At 54.3% G+C, this 7,936-nt stretch overlaps 1 long non-coding RNA gene across 1 annotated transcript; it reads left to right on the top strand.

Moving 5' to 3' along the window:
* The first annotated feature begins 2,747 nt into the window (after positions 1–2,747).
* On the top strand, positions 2,748–7,828 carry LOC119100823 (uncharacterized). Its single transcript, XR_005094469.1, has 3 exons — positions 2,748–2,786; positions 5,548–5,763; positions 7,764–7,828. It is a non-coding gene; the product is annotated as an uncharacterized LOC119100823 (long non-coding RNA).
* The last annotated feature ends 108 nt before the right edge of the window (positions 7,829–7,936 follow it).

Raw genomic sequence — 7,936 nt, forward strand, 5'->3', positions numbered from 1 at the left:
CGGCTGAAGGTCGAAGCGGCCGGCCGGGCCGCTGGAGCGGATGTGGTACACGCAGCGCGGCGTACTTCAGATCTCTGAATAAATATACGGCGCTCCAAGGCTAATAAAGAACTTGCAGATGGCGTCTGGCGCCAGAACGAATCATAACCCTGCGTTTGCATTCCGAGAGACGGGCGCGCTCGCCGGTCGCAGACGAGCAAGTGGAAGCAGCGGCCGGCCGGGATCCCCTGACCCTAGGGCTGCAGCGTCGGCCGCCACCACCACATACATGTGACCCCTGATCGGCTCGCTCAGCCGGTGACCGTACGCATGTGGCCTCCTCCGGAGAACGCCCTGGGGCACAATCGGCCAGGTTCTCACACTGAGAACAGAGAGATGTGACCCGTCTCGGGCGGGCGGTTTCGTTCGCCCCTGATGTGGGCACGATCATGGCTGCCACGCGTGGTGGTCCTCTGAAGATGAGAGGGTCGAATAGTTAGCGATATTTGCATATGTAGAGAGCGAGGGAGAGAGAGAGAGAGAGAGAGGAGAGAGAGAGAGAGAGAGAGAGAGAGAGAGAGAGAGAGAGGAGAGAGAGAGAGAGAGAGAGAGAGAGAGAGAGAGAGAGAAATCCATATAAATACTACATATATACACATGCAGTGGCCTGTATCTGTGTGTGTGTGTCTGTGTGCGTGTGTGTGTGTGTGTGTGTGTGTGTGTTGTGTGTGTGTGTGTGTGTGTGGGTGTGTGTGTGGTGTGTGTGTGCGTGTGTGTGTGCGTGTGTGTGTGCGTGCGAGGGTGCGTGTGCGTGTGCGTGCGCGCGTGTGTGTGTGAGCAATTAGGAATCATGTTATTTGAGCATGTTCATGAAAGCATCCAGCCAATTCACGTTGCTTGCCTTCTGTAATGTGCTGACGAGGAACGAAAGAGGGACGTCTGCCAGGAACGATGGTTGCATTCCCAGTCTGTTGTCTTCCCAGTCAGTCTTGCGCACCGTTGTGGCAGACGAAGGCAGCCGTTGGTGCGGCTGGCTCCCGAAACAACCGACCGTCAGCTGACCGGGGCTCCGGCGCATCGGGGCTACTGGGGGGGGGGGGGGGGAGGGGAGAGGGGGGGGGCGGAACCCGAGGCGCGTCCGAATACAGGCAGGTCTTGGCTGGGATTCTCTGGCATGATATGAAGAAGGGCTTTTCCCAACAAATGATCATTTCAGGGGTTGTGAGCGTCTTTTGCAGGTAATGTTGGTGTGGAAATAGCTGCTGTCATAACGAGAAAAAAGTCATATAGACAAAAACATTCCATTCAGGTTCAAATCTCAAACGTTTCTTTACTTCTAGAACAGCTTCGCAGATGGATGAATATGGTTTGCAATGATAGTGATAGTCAATTTCAGATTGAATAATTAGCAGAAGGTCAGGAGGAAAGAACATTACATCTCACCCGCAAAGTATCATGCCTTCCAAATGCAACTCTACGCACACACAAGACCATGGCTGGTGCAAAACATGCACGATGAGCGTATCAGGAAGGAATCGCGTGGGTTTCAATTTCAGTCCTAATCGTGGTCCTCAAAAAGCTGCAGAAGCTTACGAGCATTAACACGCTGATTTTGTTTAAAGGGCCGATTCGACGTATTAAGATCGCATTTTTTCGGATATGTGAAGATCAATCCCAACTTGTGGATACGTGGATGAGAAAGACATTTCAGTGGGTCCTTAACATGTAACCCTCTAATTCAGTAATCCCTAACCGGACTGATTACCACTGACGTCATGTTTGCACATAACACAACCAGCTCATGGTATCGTGTGTACACAGAGAACCCCTGCCGAATTTGTTTCATGCTTGGCACCATTTGGGGATTGAGAGCCCGCTGAATTTCTGTTGCATGCTCGGTATATTTGGAATTAAGCTGCACCCCATATACATGGCGAAGTTTAGAACTGCGATGAACATCTATAAGGAACAGACGACTTTCAAAACGAGTGGCATTTTTTGAACGGAAAGGTCCAAACTTGACTGGTTGGACACCAGCGCATAATTTACTTTTGCTTTTTTTTAAACATCAGCTATCCTGCAAAGGGAACGGGAGATCATGAAGAAGCAGATTCACGAACGTGTGCCGTCTCCTCGGCGATCTCTGACCAGACTTCACGGCTCCCCGGCGATCTCTGACCAGACCTCACGGCTCCCGGCGATCTCGACCAGACCTCACGGCTCCCCGGCGATCTCTGACCAGACAGCATGGCTCCCCGGCGATCTCTGACCAGACCTCACGGCTCCCCAGCGATCTGACCAGACCTCACGTCTCCCCGGCAATCCCTGATCAGACCTGACGGCTCCCCGCGATCCCTGACCAGACCTCACGGCTTTCGGTGATCCCTGACCAGACCTCACGGTTCTCCGGCAATCCCTGACCACACCTCACGGCTCTCCCCCAATCCCTGACCAGACCTCACGGCTCTCCCCCAATCCCTGACCAGACCTCACGGCTCTCAGGCGATCCTTGACCAGACCTCACGGCTCTCAGGCGATCCCTGACCAGACCTCACCCGCCGCCCGCTCTTCTGCTCATCCCTAAGTAATTTATGGACGAGTGCTGGAATTGTCTGCCCGACCTTGAAGGCCGCTTGGAGGCGGGCGGGGGGGCGGGGGGGGGGGTGGGGGAGGGTGAGTAACAGATGTGCTGCGTGCACGGACGGGGCCGACGCCGGCGAGCAGATCAAGTGACGCTCCCGCACGCATGCGGCGAGGGGGTGGTGCTGTGGTGCTGCAACTGTTATCCAGGCGGATACCAGCCGCTGGTGAGTCGGCAATGCCTTGCTATCAGCTGGTGAATTGGTGCTCAGTTCGCTGCCGGCTGGTGTTGGGTTGGTGCAGGACATCCTCCTGATAGAGGGTGGGTTGGTGCAGGATGTCCTCCTGATAGCGGGTGGGTGGTGCAGGACAGCCTTGATAGGGTGGGGGTGCAGGACATCCTCTTGATAGCGGGTAGGTTGGTGGAGGACATCCTTGATAGCGGGTGGGTTGGTGCAGGACATCCTCTTGATAGCGGGTAGGTTGGTGGCAGGACACTCTTGATAGGGGGGTTGGTGCAGGACATCCTCTGATAGCGGGTGGGTTGGTGCAGGACATCCTCCTGATAGTGGGTGGGTTGGTGCAGGACATCCTCTTGATAGCGGGTAGGTTGGTGGAGGACGTCCTCCTGATAGTGGGTGGGTTGGTGCAGGATGTCCTCCTGATAGCGGGTAGGTTGGTGCAGGACATCCTCCTGATAGCGGGTAGGTTGGTGCAGGACATCCTCTTGATAGCGGGTAGGTTGGTGCAGGACATCCTCCTGATAGTGGGTGGGTTGGTGCAGGACATCCTCTTGATAGCGGGTAGGTTGGTGCAGGACATCCTCCTGATAGTGGGTGGGTTGGTGCAGGACCTCTCTGATAGCGGGTAGGGGTGGTGCAGGACATCCTCCTGATAGCGGGTGGGTTGGTGCAGGATGTCCTCCTGATAGGGGTAGGTTGGTGCAGGACATCCTTGATAGCGGGTGGGTTGGTGCAGGACATCCTCTTGATAGCGGGTAGGTTGGTGCAGGACGTCCTCCTGATAGCGGGTAGGTGGTGGTTGGTGCAGGACATCCTCTTGATAGCGGGTAGGTTGGTGCAGGACATCCTCCTGATAGCGGGTAGGTTGGTGCAGGACATCCTCCTGATAGCGGGTAGGTTGGTGCAGGACATCCTCCTGATAGCGGGTAGGTTGGTGGAGGACGTCCTCCTGATAGCGGGTAGGTTGGTGGAGGATGTCCTCCTGATAGCGGGTAGGTTGGTGGAGGATGTCCTCCTGATAGCGGGTGGGTTGGTGCAGGATGTCCTCCTGATAGCGGGTGGGTTGGTGCAGGATGTCCTCCTGATAGCGGGTGGGTTGGTGCAGGACATCCTCCTGATAGCGGGTAGGTTGGTGGAGGACGTCCTCCTGATAGTGGGTGGGTTGGCGCAGGATGTCCTCCTGATAGCGGGTGGGTTGGTGCAGGATGTCCTCCTGATAGCGGGGGTAGGTTGGTGCAGGACCTCCTGATAGCGGGTAGGTTGGTGGAGGACGTCCTCCTGATAGTGGGTGGGTTGGTGCAGGATGTCCTCCTGATAGCGGGTAGGTTGGTGGAGGACGTCCTCTTGATAGCGGGTGGGTTGGTGCAGGATGTCCTCCTGATAGCGGGTGGGTTGGTGCAGGATGTCCTCCTGATAGCGGGTGGGTTGGTGCAGGACACCCCTGATAGCGGGTAGGTTGGTGGAGGACGTCCTCTTGATAGCGGGTGGGTTGGTGCAGGACATCCTCCTGATAGCGGGTAGGTTGGTGGAGGACGTCCTCCTGATAGTGGGTGGGTTGGCGCAGGATGTCCTCCTGATAGCGGGTAGGTTGGTGGAGGACGTCCTCTGATAGCGGGTGGGTTGGTGCAGGATGTCCTCCTGATAGCGGGTGGGTTGGTGCAGGATGTCCTCCTGATAGCGGTGGGTTGGTGCAGGACATCCTCCTGATAGCGGGTAGGTTGGTGGAGGACGTCCTCTTGATAGCGGGTGGGTTGGGCAGGATGTCTCCTGATAGCGGGTGGGTTGGTGCAGGATGTCCCTGATAGCGGGTGGGTTGGTGCAGGACATCCTCCTGATAGGGGTGGGTTGGTGCAGGATGTCCTCCTGATAGGGTAGGTTGGTGGAGGACACTCCTGATAGCGTGGTGGGTTGGTGCTGGATGTCCTCCTGATAGCGGGTGGTTGGTGCAGGATGTCCTCCTGATAGCGGGTGGGTTGGTGCGGATGTCCTGATAGCGGGTAGGTTGGTGGAGGACGTCCTCCTGATAGTGGGGGTTGGTGCAGGACATCCTCCTGATAGCGGGTGGGTTGGCGCAGAGGTCCTCCTGATAGCGGGTGTGGTGCAGGATGTCCTCTGATAGCGGGTGGGTTGGTGCAGGATGTCCTCCTGATAGCGGGTGGGTTGGTGCAGGATGTCCTCCTGATAGCGGGTAGGTTGGTGCAGGATGTCCTCCTGATAGCGGGGGGTTGGTGCACGATGTCCTCCTGATAGCGGGTGGGTTGGTGCAGGATGTCCTCCTGATAGCGGGTGGGTTGGCGCAGGATGTCCTGATAGCGGGTGGGTTGGTGTAGGATGTCCTCCTGATAGAGGGTTCAGGACCCATTAGCGGCCAGCCAAGGCGCAAATGCAGAGACGCCCAACTGCCGGTGTGGCGCTGGCCGCCTTGCGACTAGGAAGTCCTCAGCGGGCGATGACAGTGTAGCCGGTCGGCATGACAGGTTAGGATCCCTGGCTGCCGCCGTTTTACAAACCATGGCGTACCAATGAAACATTCTAAAGCATGCTTGTTATTCGAAGCCCTCCTTAATTCTCTGAAGCCAATAATGCGCATCTCTCTTCCCCATGGCGACGTTCCCCGCACGTGCTTGTCCCAAGTCCTGTTTCTGATAGCGCCCCCAGCCCCCAGAAGTCCTAATGCTAGAAACGACTTTCGATGTATCGGGTGAACTAAGACACTTTCAGCAGCGCTCTCGTGGCATGATTTCAGGGTCGCTTTGGGACGCCCAGAGAGCGGATTAAGCAGACATGACCCCGGAAGGCGCCGACGTCATGACCGACGCGGCCCAGGGTCAGAAGGGGTCAGCGACCTCTTCCCGGCCCAAGTGGAGTCCTTGGTTTGACGGAAAGCTGGCCGTGGCGGCCTCTATCTTCGGGCCCTACGACTTGTTGGTCTTTCCAATGCTGTTCTACTGGGGTGGTGGAGGTAAGGCTTTTTAGAAACGAATGATGTGAGAGCACAGACCTTTTTCTATGCATATATATTTATGCATGCACTACTGTTGCTTCTTATGTTATCTCACGACGTGTGTCACAGCACGGCTCCAGCGGTCTTGCGACAATGTACGCGCTTGTATGTTACGCTGGATTTTTTGGTGCGTATGTCTTGAGCCTTCGCGGTGTCCGTGTTTTCTTTTGCTTTTAAACATTTGAAAGCAAACATCTTCGACAATCTTTGATCATCTCAAGAAGGTGATGTCGGAGCGGTCACATAGTTCAAAATCACTTGTTATCCACGGGAACATACATAGGTAAGGTGTTCATTCCATAACTGCACGCACTTTTGAGATAATCTGTTTGTTTGGCCACAATCTGCAAACAAACATCGTTTTAACTGATCGGTAGACAAATGTTGTGGACTCTATTTTAGAGCATGCCTCACTCTGCACGTTTCGGATCTGCCTGGTATCTCATGAGGCGTGCATACACCATGCATACATACATACAGCGCATACATCTGTGCGACGTCACGCATGTTGCAATCGCATGAGGAAATATTTTTCGTCATTTTGCCCTGATTCCTAAGCACCACAGCCGAGCATCCAACGTGAACTGCTTCAGTTTTGCAACTCAATTTCTACCCCGCCGCTTCCGTGGCAGCGCATGATTACCGTGCTGTTAACTGTCAGCAGCCACCACACCAAACGCGCTTTAGTCCGCTGCCAGATATGTCTGGAACCACCGCCCTCGCCTAAAAAAACAACTAAATAAGCCAAACACAAAAAGAGCTATACAGTTGCGCGATGTTAAGTGGGTGACGTGTCCAGGATGCTGAGTTTTTTGTGTCGTAAGCTGACGCTGAAATTTCAGCCGCTCGTGTGAGCATTTTGCGCGTGGCACACGTGTCGTGATTGGGTGGCATGTATTTTTTTAGTGCCCCCTCTGTGAGGCGTATATAAGGCGTCGGGGCCGAGGTAATGCAGTAACAACCATAAAGCACACAGAACAAAACCCCTGTTCCCCAAGAGGCCAAAACATTTAATACGTAACATTGGTCCGCTTCATCATGCTGCCGTCCAAAGGTAAAACCCCATATGTTAATCTGTTGACCATGTTGCGGTTTTTATGTCATCTGATTCACCTGCTTATGTTGAATTCGGTTATCTGAACCATCAGTTGAAATTTTCACAAACCTCTAGCCCTTTCTTTTACCTAAAAGCTTGTGAAAATTTTAACTTTAGTTTTAAATATCCGAATTCAGCATGACAAGACGAATCAGATGATAAAACACCGCAAATTCTTCCGAAATGAACACGTGGGGTTGGATGGCAGCATGCCTGTCACCATATGGCTGTTTTTATTATCTAAAATCTATGATGTGATCTAAGTTCTCCAGGTTCAGCATTTGTGCAATGTAGCCATAATCTAAGAGCGTTGTCATTGGCTCCTCTGACGAGTGTGAACTTAATGTTTTTTTCAATATTTTTTTTAGTCGATCTTGTTCGGCATAATTAATGTAGTTACGGTAGTAATATTGAGGATGCTCTTATTTCTGTTTTTCGGGTGGGAGTTTAAAAATTATCGAGCAAATCAGCAGCCGCGGATCTGCGGCACCCGACTCAAGCGTAGACTAGCCATGGCTGCAGTGAACTGGTGGCCTCTGCGTCCTGAAACTCCCACGCAGCCCCAGCCTGACCATGGCCGCGGTGAACCGCGGGCTGAGGTGCAGCCAGCGGCTTACATAGTTCAGCATCAACCCCGGTGTCCACGCTGTTCACAAAAAGCCCGCTGACACGTTTGTCTCACTGGCTCTACTAACATGGCGGCGCTTGTTGCGCCCTGGAGCGCTTACCGCCCGTCTGCGCGACTGACACATTGACAACGCCGACTAAGCCCGGCTGGTGACACATGGCCACCGCCTACACTGTCGGGCTGAGTGACACTCCGCCGCCGGCTGAGACGCGGACGAGGCTGCTGCTGTTCCAGGCGCGTTTCTGCTGATTTACCTGCTGTTCGTCGCCCTAATGGCGGTGCCGCTCCTCTTCCTGGAGTGGGCATTGGCCAGTTCATGGACAGAGGCGCCATGGCAGTGTGGAACATCGCCCCGCTCTTCAAAGGTAAGCACAGCACGGCCTCATGGTCTCTCGGGCGCCGTGTGA

This window comes from Pollicipes pollicipes, unplaced genomic scaffold (genome assembly GCF_011947565.3).
Source record: "Pollicipes pollicipes isolate AB1234 unplaced genomic scaffold, Ppol_2.1 Scaffold_1600;HRSCAF=1878_pilon_pilon_pilon, whole genome shotgun sequence".
Lineage (NCBI taxonomy): Eukaryota > Metazoa > Arthropoda > Thecostraca > Pollicipedomorpha > Pollicipedidae > Pollicipes > Pollicipes pollicipes.